At 30.7% G+C, this 13,423-nt stretch overlaps 2 long non-coding RNA genes across 3 annotated transcripts; both read left to right on the forward strand.

The window, feature by feature from the left end:
* The first annotated feature begins 677 nt into the window (after window positions 1–677).
* LOC125608884 lies at window positions 678–1,884 on the forward strand. 2 transcript variants are annotated; one of them, XR_007339474.1, is made up of 5 exons: window positions 678–876; window positions 954–1,075; window positions 1,251–1,292; window positions 1,394–1,494; window positions 1,566–1,884. It is a non-coding gene; the product is annotated as an uncharacterized LOC125608884 (long non-coding RNA). The 2 variants fall into 2 exon arrangements; XR_007339475.1 differs by having other exon boundaries at window positions 1,569–1,884.
* Window positions 1,885–2,858: 974 nt separating this feature from the next.
* Window positions 2,859–3,707, forward strand: LOC125608885. Its single transcript, XR_007339476.1, has 4 exons — window positions 2,859–2,898; window positions 3,074–3,115; window positions 3,217–3,317; window positions 3,389–3,707. It is a non-coding gene; the product is annotated as an uncharacterized LOC125608885 (long non-coding RNA).
* The last annotated feature ends 9,716 nt before the right edge of the window (window positions 3,708–13,423 follow it).

Here is a 13,423-nt window from a genome sequence, read left to right on the forward strand (position 1 = left end):
AAGCAGATTTGTTCTAAAGTTTGAAAAACCAAACTCAAAGAAAACAAATAAATTTATTTTAATACTAGATTTTGACCCGCGCTTTTCAAAGCGCGGGACTATATTATTTTTAAAAAATATCTAACTACATAAATATTTTCATTATTATAATATATTGATGATATAGGTTGTTTATTTCAAAATCAAAGTGTGTTACTCACTTACTTTATACCATTCTTACTGAACTGACATCGGTTTGCACCATGTTCTTACGATATATTTTTATCAGTCTAAATTTAATATTTAATTTTATAAATATTTATCATGTGTTTATTGTAAAATAACACTCTTTATAAAAAAAAATACATGATAATTTCTAATAATAGAAGTTTTAAAAATTTGTATTCAATTTATTTATATTTGAAGTTCTTAAAAGACATGTGTAAATTATTTATATAGTAATTGTTAGTTTGAAAAAGAAAATTTAATAGTTATTTTATATGTTTAAACATGTAAATTTTTAGAGAAAAAAAAATTGTATTGGGCTCAAATATGTTTATACATGTTAAGTAATAGAAATTATCAGACGTAAGATCCCATATGAAAAAAGATTAATCAGCGTACTGGGCTCAAATAATGTTTCCGTAAACCTGACCCACCCAAGTCGAGTACTTGGTCTTTTTTTTTGCTGGCCAATTTAGTACTTGGTCGTAAAGACCGTTTACGTGTTGAAAAAAAAGAACAGAAAGGAAAGAAAAATAAAAAAAAAGGACAGGTCTAAAACGGTCTCTTTACCGAGGAAAGATGATATGAAGACAAATCGTTTCCCATGGTGAAAATCAAAGGTAGTCGACTATTGCCTGAGTAAATAACAACTCAGAAACTCGAAATCAAAAGGTATACTATCGTTCCCTCATCTGTTAATTGTTTTTGTTAGATCTGAAATACAGAGTCGTAATCGAGATTTTTGACAGATCGTAACATGCAGATGAATGTGTTCTTAGATCTGAAATATTATGAAAGGGAACAGACGATTACCATGCAATCATTTTACGTCGGGGATTCTGCATAAATCTGAAGAAACCTGGTTTATACTGTATAATCTTCTCCTATGATTCTTTGTAACTGTGATTATTTGTTATTGGGTAGAAAATTAATTTTTGACAGTACCATCGACGATACCATGTTTGATTGAGGAAGATTCGTTTTATGTTTGGAATGTTATCTTAATTAAAAATAAAGAATCCGGCTGATTTTTCTTTTTATTTCAGATGGAAACCACGAGCAAGAACAATGGTGGTTCTGTGACTTTTGTAAGCTTCTTAATTATTTACAAACTTTTCTTAAGTTCCTTTTGTCCTCTTTAATCGGTGATTTCCGTTTTCAACTAACTCATTAATTTAAATCTAAACAGGAATATTGGATCTCAAAACTTGGAGTGAACATTCAGTTTATGCCCAATACATAACAGTTAGCATAACCGGTCGATGTTCACACAACCAACATAAAAAAAAGGTAAGATATATTTTTCTAGAGCAATAACTTTAAAGTATAAGATGATTAATGCATAAACTGATGGTGAATAGTAGGAAACATGGATTCATTGTCTGCTCCGGCTGCAAGCGAGGAAAGGATATATAATACTACAACAGTGAAAGATAAGTTCCTTTAAACAATTGTAAAAAGACTATTTATTTAAACAGAAAGTTCTTAGACTTTTAGTTTGATATATTCTGTTGTAGCAAGTAGAGAGTAACAAAAGCTTACACTCTCATCAGCCAAGATGAATTTTATGGTTTCCCGTGATAGTTGTATGTTTTGTTTTCAAGAGTGTAGAACCTTCACATGAATAAACCATGTATTTTTCCAAGGCCTCAAGTCTTTAATGGCAGTAACTTTTTCGTAGAAGCTTTTGTCGTTTGGATTTGCATGTTTGAAGCCATAGTTTGTTTGACGGTGTGGGTATAGTTTGTTTGACGGTGTGGGTTTGAATAGGAATAGGGCGTTGCCTATTTATAATATCTATATGTTAAAGGGAGAGGTTCTATGGTTATAGGAGAAACTTGGGGGATACTCTAAATCGCATCTCACCAGATTGTGTGAACTTTATTATCGATATCATTTATAATTACTTTTAGGCAAATTCAGTTACCAATTTCAAATACAAGATATTTTCTGTGTGTTCCTCACGTTAATTTTACTTCAATCGTATAATCTTGTTAGTGATTGAGCACCGTGATTTTAGTTTAGTTATTTAGGCACCGTGATTTTAGTTAAATCGTAAATTCTTATTTTTCTTGTTTCTATATATTCTGTTTTAAATTTATTGTAAGCAAATACGCAAAAAAAAAGGAATGAGTTAGAGAATATACTTGGAATTGATTAGTTTCAAAGGGAAATTAAATTAGTGGCTGTTTAAAAGTTCAATACAATTATAAAACCAAATTATACAGAACTTTATATAGAAATCCACAATTTGTTAAATTCGGAATATACTGTAACACCTTTGGTTGAAAATCGATATTCATATTTGTGGGATTATTAAAGTGATAGTAGTACAATGTAAATACTTTATTTTATTTTATCAACTTCATAAATTAAATTTTTAAAAAAGATATGGGTATTTGGAGTGAACTCCAATATAATTTGCATATCGGTAAAATTTTCTTACATACGTTATAGACGAATGGTTCATGGGCTTAATAAGTTGGGTTTACACTTCACACGAAATTGGCTAAAATTGTTGGGCTGAAATGGTGCTGATATTTTGATTGGTCAAACTTACTCTTGTTTCTGATTGGCCGAGTTATAAATGGTCGTAATTCATTTTTTTTAAAGGAAAGATAGTGGCATTCCTTTGTAATTAACTTGAAAAACTAAGGGGATTCTGCATAAATCTGAAGAAACCTGGTTTATACTGTATAATCTTCTCCTATGATTCTTTGTAACTGTGATTATTTGTTATTGGGTAGAAAATTAATTTTTGACAGTACCATCGACGATACCATGTTTGATTGAGGAAGATTCGTTTTATGTTTGGAATGTTATCTTAATTAAAAATAAAGAATCCGGCTGATTTTTCTTTTTATTTCAGATGGAAACCACGAGCAAGAACAATGGTGGTTCTGTGACTTTTGTAAGCTTCTTAATTATTTACAAACTTTTCTTAAGTTCCTTTTGTCCTCTTTAATCGGTGATTTCCGTTTTCAACTAACTCATTAATTTAAATCTAAACAGGAATATTGGATCTCAAAACTTGGAGTGAACATTCAGTTTATGCCCAATACATAACAGTTAGCATAACCGGTCGATGTTCACACAACCAACATAAAAAAAAGGTAAGATATATTTTTCTAGAGCAATAACTTTAAAGTATAAGATGATTAATGCATAAACTGATGGTGAATAGTAGGAAACATGGATTCATTGTCTGCTCCGGCTGCAAGCGAGGAAAGGATATATAATACTACAACAGTGAAAGATAAGTTCCTTTAAACAATTGTAAAAAGACTATTTATTTAAACAGAAAGTTCTTAGACTTTTAGTTTGATATATTCTGTTGTAGCAAGTAGAGAGTAACAAAAGCTTACACTCTCATCAGCCAAGATGAATTTTATGGTTTCCCGTGATAGTTGTATGTTTTGTTTTCAAGAGTGTAGAACCTTCACATGAATAAACCATGTATTTTTCCAAGGCCTCAAGTCTTTAATGGCAGTAACTTTTTCGTAGAAGCTTTTGTCGTTTGGATTTGCATGTTTGAAGCCATAGTTTGTTTGACGGTGTGGGTATAGTTTGTTTGACGGTGTGGGTTTGAATAGGAATAGGGCGTTGCCTATTTATAATATCTATATGTTAAAGGGAGAGGTTCTATGGTTATAGGAGAAACTTGGGGGATACTCTAAATCGCATCTCACCAGATTGTGTGAACTTTATTATCGATATCATTTATAATTACTTTTAGGCAAATTCAGTTACCAATTTCAAATACAAGATATTTTCTGTGTGTTCCTCACGTTAATTTTACTTCAATCGTATAATCTTGTTAGTGATTGAGCACCGTGATTTTAGTTTAGTTATTTAGGCACCGTGATTTTAGTTAAATCGTAAATTCTTATTTTTCTTGTTTCTATATATTCTGTTTTAAATTTATTGTAAGCAAATACGCAAAAAAAAAGGAATGAGTTAGAGAATATACTTGGAATTGATTAGTTTCAAAGGGAAATTAAATTAGTGGCTGTTTAAAAGTTCAATACAATTATAAAACCAAATTATACAGAACTTTATATAGAAATCCACAATTTGTTAAATTCGGAATATACTGTAACACCTTTGGTTGAAAATCGATATTCATATTTGTGGGATTATTAAAGTGATAGTAGTACAATGTAAATACTTTATTTTATTTTATCAACTTCATAAATTAAATTTTTAAAAAAGATATGGGTATTTGGAGTGAACTCCAATATAATTTGCATATCGGTAAAATTTTCTTACATACGTTATAGACGAATGGTTCATGGGCTTAATAAGTTGGGTTTACACTTCACACGAAATTGGCTAAAATTGTTGGGCTGAAATGGTGCTGATATTTTGATTGGTCAAACTTACTCTTGTTTCTGATTGGCCGAGTTATAAATGGTCGTAATTCATTTTTTTTAAAGGAAAGATAGTGGCATTCCTTTGTAATTAACTTGAAAAACTAAGGGCAGAATCCTAATAGGGATTCTGCTTTAATAGTATAGATGAGCTTGGAGCAAACCAAACTCGTCAGAAAGCATTTACGTATTCAGTCGGCATCCAGTAACTAATGAATAATGATACTAAAAAGGTTAGTAGATGGAAGTTCATTTCATAGGACCCACGAAACCTCCTGTTTCAAAGCATCGTTACGTATTAAATCTCAAATAAGACCGAAAACAAAAGACTGAAAATTGCTCCCGTGAATTGTCGAAATCGAATCCATAAAGGCTAAAGCAACATCAGCGGTAGTATGTACAAAAGTCTCTTAGCGTTAATTTGATAAATCAATTAGACAAAAGAAGAGAAAGGAAAAAAAAAATAACAGAGTTGAAGAGAAAATTCTCCCCATCTCTTATGAAAGAGTTTTGTACTTTGCGTCACATAATTAACTTATTTTTTTACTTTTCTAATTAAATTTAATTAAAATTCTAAACTAGATTATTATTTTATGTCTAAGACACTTGTTGAAATATCTCAATGAATATTTTTTTTGATCAACATTGGAGAAAAATATTGGAGAGAAAAAAAGAACTCATTTGAAACTTGTAAGATGCCATTTAGATACTCTTGTAACAAATGTCACTTTATAATTAATTCAAGTTAAAACAGAAAATTTAATTAATTGTATTATAATTAATATTAAAATATTAGTTTTTGTGGTCAGTTTTTGTGGGTTTAGAACCCCAAAATGAAAACTTAAAGGATAGGGGTGCTCTAAGCCTCTAACCTTGTCTGCTTTGGTAAATGCAGAGTATAGTTAAATCAAATATCCTTTTCTAAAGTAAAAATAAGAGAAAATTACTCGGATTAACTCTAACTTTTACTTAGTTACTAGTTTAACTTTGTGTAATCAATATAATCTAATATAGGTACTTAAAGACCAAATAACCCTAATAGTTCTTCTTTACTACAATTTTGTGGTTATTCATTTAATTCCTTAGTAAATAAAAAATTAAAAAGTGAAAAATAATTGAAATCCTAGCCGCTGCCGTCGACATGAACAAGAAAAACATTCTGAAAAACAAAACCACTGTTTCGTCGAAGATGTTGAGTTCAAAATTGCCGGCGGTTTAATCTTCTTCCTCTGAGTAGTGTCGACTTCGCCGGTGGGAGGGCCTCTTGTTATCTCCGCTGTCAAACACTCCGACGACGAGAACCACCATCTTCACTCGTCAATTAATTACGTCTGTCACTTCATGGCTTTGAATCTGTATTTCGTTTCCTCCTCCGATTTATAAAAAAAAAGAATTCGGGAACACTGAGATTTTCATGGAGTTTGGATAGCTTTTGATTTGGTGTCAAGTGTTATAGATCAGAATATTTGTCACAACAACGAATCATATGTGTCTCATACTTGATTATTCATTGTTCAATGATAGGTACATGCTATATTATTTTCTTGGATGTGAAACGTGAATAATTTGAGAAGAAGGTTTGTTACCACGTGATTTGAATTTTTGGATAGTTGCTTGTATAGAGTTGATGCTTGGTGGGTTCTTGTAAGGGAATGAGTGTAACAAGCACATCTCAACTGTATCGTAGCTTGGAGTTTTTCTAATTATGAATAATTTGATTACAACTAACACTCGTTTTTGTACTAGAATTTCATGGTAACAATTTTTTTTATTTTTCATTGTAAGATATGGCTTCTCCTAGCAGTAAGAAAAACTATCCGCGTCTATTCTACAATAAAGGAAAAACTCCTAGTCAGCAAAAGAGTGAGCTATTATAGCTATTTGTCAAGATAATTCCATCTATCCTGAGTGCTATGGTCCCTGCTATTGTTCGGAAGAAAAATGAAAAATAATTCAATGTAAGAAGATTGAAAAAAATTCCACAGAATGACCCCCAAAAAAATGTGCATGGTGTTTATACCATAAAATACATTGAATGTCTTGCGATTGGTTGTACATTTGAAGGGTTACGTGACAAAACCATTCAAGATCTCCAACGGAGGCTAGCTGCTGAGATTTACGACGCTGTTGAAGAACCTCAAATCACTCATTTATTTCATGATTCACCAAAGTAATACGTTCAGTTTTAGATTCTCTTAGTGTACGTGTTTTATCGTGTAAATTGAATGTTTAGTATCAAAATTTGTTTCAGCTACAATCTCCAGTCCATAATTATCATAAGGCTGACTGTTCTGTTTTAGAATTTTTATGCTTTAGTTTATTGATTGAGTTACTAATTATTGTTACATATAAACCTGTTCAATTATCTCTTTGATACTTAAGAGTACCCAATATAGAACAAAAGTTTTAACTTGCAAAGTATAAAAAAACAACAGAAAGGCACTATGTGAGAAGAAGTGCTAGAAGAGAAACAAAGTAACTCTCAAGAAATAGAACATGAAAGACACATAATCGTTCATTATAGAAATGGAATAAATCTTTGTTGTGATATTTTCTGGAACTGTTGAAGCTATGTTCTTGGCATTATAGAAGTGAAATAAGCGCTCCACAAGTATGAGCTATGATAGTAGGGGTGATAAATAGATATGATGCATTGCTTACGTGCTTTCGCTGTTGCGATTCCTTAAGTTTTGGTTACGGTTTGGTTTACTTAATTTATTTTGGTTTATTTAATTTAATTTGTTGGTTAGTAAAATTTTGGTTTAATTCAATTGAAATATTTGTATTTAAAAAAATCAGAATTTAATGGTTAAATCTGATTTTCAATAACTAGTTCGGTTAAATAAAATTTAATTAATCTGTAGCCAAACAATGATTAAATCTGTCGCCAAAGTAAAACATAATCTGTCAAATTGTAATTTAATATGTGGTCAAAAGATAAACAAATCTGTCAAATTTATAATAAATCTTTCAAAAATAAGTAAATTTGTGGTCAAAGGATAATAAATCTGTCAAAGTAGAAAAATTGGTGGTCAAAGTAAAAAGAAATCTATCAAAGCCTATATAAATCTGTCAAAATAAGTGAATATGTGGCCAAAGAAACTAAATCTAATTAAATCTGTGAATATTTAATAAATCTGTGACCATGATAGATATATTAAAAAAATCTATAGAAATCTAATTAAATCTATAGAATTTAAGATAAAACTGTCGAAAAAATAAAAATAAGTTTGTGGTTACATAAAACGTAAACAAAATAAGTTTGTGAGTAATGATATTTTCGTAATTTTTTTTTTTTTGATAACAAATTACTCAGTTGTAAAATAGGTATACAATTTAAATTAGTAATTAAAATAAAATAAGAGTCATTCTAGTAATAAATCCATGAATCAGAGTTAAACTAGTGTTTTCCCCTATATAAAAATAAATATATTTTTGTATGAATTTTAGTATTTTATTTTAATTGACGTCAGAGTGAGTATCTAAGTTTTTTTGGATTTTCCGATCAATAAGTCTTCCATGCAGATTTACGCAGTCATATTTTCCTTTTCTTTTGTTTAATGTTTTGGCACTCATTATAACAAATCATTTAACAAAACATGAAGGACTCGTGCACAAAAAAAAAAAGAACAAGGACTCGTAATGAATGAGTCGAGCTAGATCATTTCTATCGGGAGTGAGAAATTAGTCAGTCTCAGTTTTCTATCGAGAGTGAATCGAGCGAGAAATGATTCCTTAATGAATGAGTGGCGACACGTTACAGAAGTATTTTTATAAATACAAGGAACAAAAATGAACTCGAATTTATGATAGTGCATGCATATTTTGTTAATAAAATTGTTTGTATTCTTCGATAACGTATTTTGAAAATTCATGTTCACGTGAAATTTGGAAATCCCGAATGGCCGAATCTTATGATCCGTAGGAATAAGAAGATTATAAATTACACTTGAAACTTTTTACAGTGACCCGTATTCAATTCAAATTCCCAAAGAAAAAGACAATGAAATAAAACATTAAAACAAGAAAACCATCAAATGAAACTGCATTGATTCACATATTTCATCAAATGGAACAAGAAATTAAAACCCATTAGACGAAGACGCATTTTACATGCTTGTGTCATTTCTATCGTTGTCTGACAATCACATTACTTGACTAGAGGTAGTGTCAAAGGAAGAAGAAGAGAGAGGAGGATAATAGATGGCTAAGTAAACAAGCATTAGCATCAGCACCACCGGAATTCCCATCAGAATCATCGGCGGCGGCGGTAGTGGCGGAAGAACGGCAGGAACAACCGCCAAGAGCACCATCATCACCACTCCGGTCATAAACATTCCGATGATCCTTACTATAACTTTTGTGAAACTTCTTTTCTTCCTCTAAATCTTGGCTTTCAATGTTCCTGCACATATATGTTTGTATATTTATAATGAATTATATGTGTACATATTTAATTTGTCCGTCTTGCTTTTATGTGGGTAAGAGATAAAGACGTTACAACATACAGGTGAAGCTCATGCACCGAGCAGCAACATTCGCCAATTCGTATCCACCCAAATAAAAAAATATCTTCCACAAAAATATTTTTTTCACAAAAAATAAAATTTTAAAGTTTTCTATGCATATTTAATAAGTAAATTTCTTTGCTAAATTTAAATAGTTTTGATTAAAACTATTAGTAAAACTATTAGTTTAAATGTATAGGAAGTTGTTTTTACATTTAAATCAAGATATTTATTACTATACATTAATCATTTTTTAATATGTGTGAAAGTTTTTAAAAAATCTATCAACATAAAACGGAGGAAGTAGATTTATTTTACTAGATTTCAGTATGACACGGACTTAACACCAAAATTACCATTAATTGCTTGATTTGTTTTTTCAGTGACTTGTGAAATTTTGATAATATTCTGTAAGACACTATTAGAAAGACATTTTACAAAAGCGTGGAATCTTTTATGTAAAAGCGTGTTTGATAATTAGTCATTTGTTAACTTGTGTCAAACCGTGATACTCTTTCATTTAAGGAAAAGCTCCATCTCCATGTTGATACATATATAGTTTATTATTAATTGTTTCAATGTTTTAGGGGGGATCCTCTCTATTTGAAGGAATAATTTTTTAAAATAAATTAGTTTCAGATTTTACCGATTTTTATACTTTAAATGTAATAACTTTCAAAATTATTTTGAATAAGGTGTACTTATACAATATTGTGTAATAGCTTATGGTCTTAAACATAAGGAAAGTAAATTAGAGGCATATTTTTTTTTTGACAACAAGAAAATTTACAGACTCATATAGACTCTGTAAACCAATGTGGTAACTCCGCATCCATGTGTACGACGAAAGACGGTTGTGTCCGAGCATTACGTGCCAAGCGATCCGCCTTTATGTTTTCCGTCCTTGGAACATGAACAATCTCTGAGTTGGTAAAGCTTCTTCTCAAAAACTTAATGTCATCCAGGTAGCTTTCAAATGCCGGCCATTCTTCTGGTTCCGAAACCATCTTCACCAATTGAGAACAATCCGTTGCAAACGTGACCCGGTACTGTCGTAAGTTCTTCATACACTCCATTGCCCAAATTAGAGCCTCCAACTCCGCATGAAGAGGTGAAAGACTTGCCCTTACATTTCTTGCCCCTAACAAACCCTCAAACTCCGGAAGCGTGCTGAACCAGCCTTGTCCTGAGAAATAATCCTTGTCTTTCCAAGAACCGTCAATGAAACACCATCTTCCTGTAGTCTGTGAGTTAACTCTGAACTGCGCTTCAGGGGCCATCCTGGAATCATTAACAATTTGTGCCTCCACCCAAAGTGTTGATTCCAATTCAGCTAAGTTTAGCGTTTCTCTCGGGTCAACATCAATATTACTAAAAACTTTATTATTCCGACCCTTCCAAATGTACCATAGAATCCATGCAAACTGATGATCCTCCATTTTTGGATTAACTCTCCAAAACAGATGATCCATATTAGCAAATATCGAGCCCAAAGGGAAAATATTTGGGTTCGATGGAATCTTAGATAGTGCCCACACTTGTCGTGCCGGAGGACATTCAAAAAACACATGATTTATTGATTCCTCCGGATCACCACACCTTGCACATCTTGTATCTCCTTGTATTCCACGTGATTTTAAATTTTTGGTCACTGCTATACAACCTGTCAACAACTGCCATAGAAAATGCCTAAATTAGAGGCATATATTATATTATATAATATATATAATTAGAGGCAAAAAAAAAAAAAAGAAGAGAAATACATATAATATAATATAAAAATTAGAGGCATATATTATATGTATTTCTCTTCTTTTTTTTTTGCGCAACTCCAGGGTACGAATGTATTTCTCTTCTTAAGAATTAAGAAAGTATGTAAAGTAAACCTCTGATGAAGTAGAAGTTTTAAATCATTAGCTTTGAAATAAATATCAGGAGGAGTGTATTTAATTTGAAATTTGAAGTGGTTTGATTAATTATGAGAATTTAGATGAATTTGAGAATTTGATGTGATTGTTGTTGAATCACTGTGATATATGCTTGAAATATGTATGAAATTTGAAGTGGTTTGATTAATTATAAAATACTATCTAAAACTATAAGATCTAGATTTTATTTTTGTAACTAAAAAACACGTCTTAAACATTCTATAAATACTTACAACACTATAAAATGTACAATTTTTTTTTCCAATGATAATAAATTTAAAACTATAGTTAAAATGACACATCTAATACAGTAAATTCTATAGTGTTTTTTTTTTAAATTCACATTTGAATAACAGTTAATTTGTCATTTTAATACAAATCAACTCATGCTTATTGTTGAATACATCCGCTAGAAGATTTCACTACCACCATCAGCCTGTATCATATCATTTGTCAATCTTAAAATTGACATGCAGCCATTTAATTATTTCCTATATGTCTTATGTGGTGACTACATTTCAGAATTTCATTTCATTTTGGCAATTTACGTATCAGTTTTTACTAAAATTTATTTTTTTACTCGGTGTAGTATTTTATCTAACTCGATCTAATCTCTCGAAACGATTATTTTTGGGATGTAGTGTGAACTTGAAATGAATCAATGATTAACAAAAAATGTGAAACGGAAATACAGTTTGTGGCATTTTATGTCGACAATTAACAAATAAATGATTGTAAAATCAAATCGTGAAGTGGGCTAGTGGTCTTGAGGTAGTTAACACACCAATACGGACCCGGGTTCGAATACCCCCTGTGGCCACGGAATGCTTTACGCCCTCCCCAAGTTTAAAGTTATCGCGGCGTTGGTGCTGGGTCCTTGGGTAATGGGTATTAGTGCCGGCTGGTTCCGGGCCAGGGGGATTAGATGGTTGGCAATCGGAAACCATGTGCGGATTACGGGCCTTTGGGCAAATGGAAACCACGTGCGGATTACGGGTCACCTTTGAACCTCCTGTTAAAAAAAAAAAAAAAAAAAAAAAAAAAAAAAAAAAATCAAATCGTGAAAAAATATATAGGTTGTTGGAAAAACAAAATTAAGAAACAAAAATAGACTGACGTTTACAAAGTTGACAAAAAACAATAGACTGATGTTTGACATGCATAGCTGCTAGCTAGGTATTAGTGTGGCGGTTTAAATGATTTACCATTTATGTGCTTTTAGATGACTGAAACGGTAAGGATGGTTGGTGAATTTAGGGAAGAGAGTGTGCTTGATACTTTGAATCTGAATCACGTCGTACTAAGGGTATTTATTTCTTCTTATTCCATATACATTTAACCTAATTTATTGCGATCGTCAGTTTTCATTTTTTTTCAACGGCTAATTTATTAACTTAATATGCTGCTTATAGTATTACTTTATTTGATGTCACTACATGGTTTTTATAATTAATATTTTATTTTTTAAAATAATTTTATCAATATATTATTTTTTCTAAATTTTATCAATATTTCATTTTTCTAAATTACCTATATTTTTCTAGATCAAAACATTGTTATTTTATTCGTAGATATAACTATTATCTCATCAATACATTTTATGAAAAAATAAAACCCTTAATTTTTATTCTTTTTTAAATATCATATATGTTCAGTGTGACTTCACAAATTAATGTACTTCTTATTTTACCTCTTATTAAGGCTAAAAACAAATTGTAGTCACCACTATACATTTGTGTGTTTTTAAATTATATATGCAAGAAATTTATTAAAATGGTATCGTAGAGATATTTTTCTAGGGGATTTAATTATTTGAAAAGTGCAGAAGCTTAGTTTAGTGGTTTGACTGAAAATCATTAATTTTTTATACCATGAAGTCCAAGATTCGAATCTCAGACAAAATCAATTATATAAATTAATGGAGAAAAAAATTTTCATGCGATATTCAACATACTGTAAGTAAAATTGTTAGACATGAATCTCTCTCGTAAAACAGATCAAAATGATAAATGATAATGATTGGATGTGAATTATCATAGTACAATTAAAATATCTGTTATAAATTTTTTATGTAATATTTTTTATAGTTTGTAATAACATAATTAATCGGTATTAAAAAAATAATGATGCTGATAGTATGAATCTTCTCGTTTCCATATTACCATCTGGATTTGTGTGTCTAATCCAAGAGAGTGCTTATGCTTCAATATTCGTCATTTGCGTATGATCCAATCAAATTTATCCATTGAAACCAGTTGGTGTTAAATGACACTTAATATTACAAGGTTAACAAAGGAGGGTATGAGTGATTGCGTCCGTGGGAGAATTTTTAACTAGAGTTTTAATAGACGGAGGAGCATTGGCTCGTAAAAACTTAATTTTGCTTGCGATGGGAACTTTGGAGTTTCATTGA

This window comes from Brassica napus, chromosome A5 (genome assembly GCF_020379485.1).
Source record: "Brassica napus cultivar Da-Ae chromosome A5, Da-Ae, whole genome shotgun sequence".
NCBI classification, from domain to species: domain Eukaryota; kingdom Viridiplantae; phylum Streptophyta; class Magnoliopsida; order Brassicales; family Brassicaceae; genus Brassica; species Brassica napus.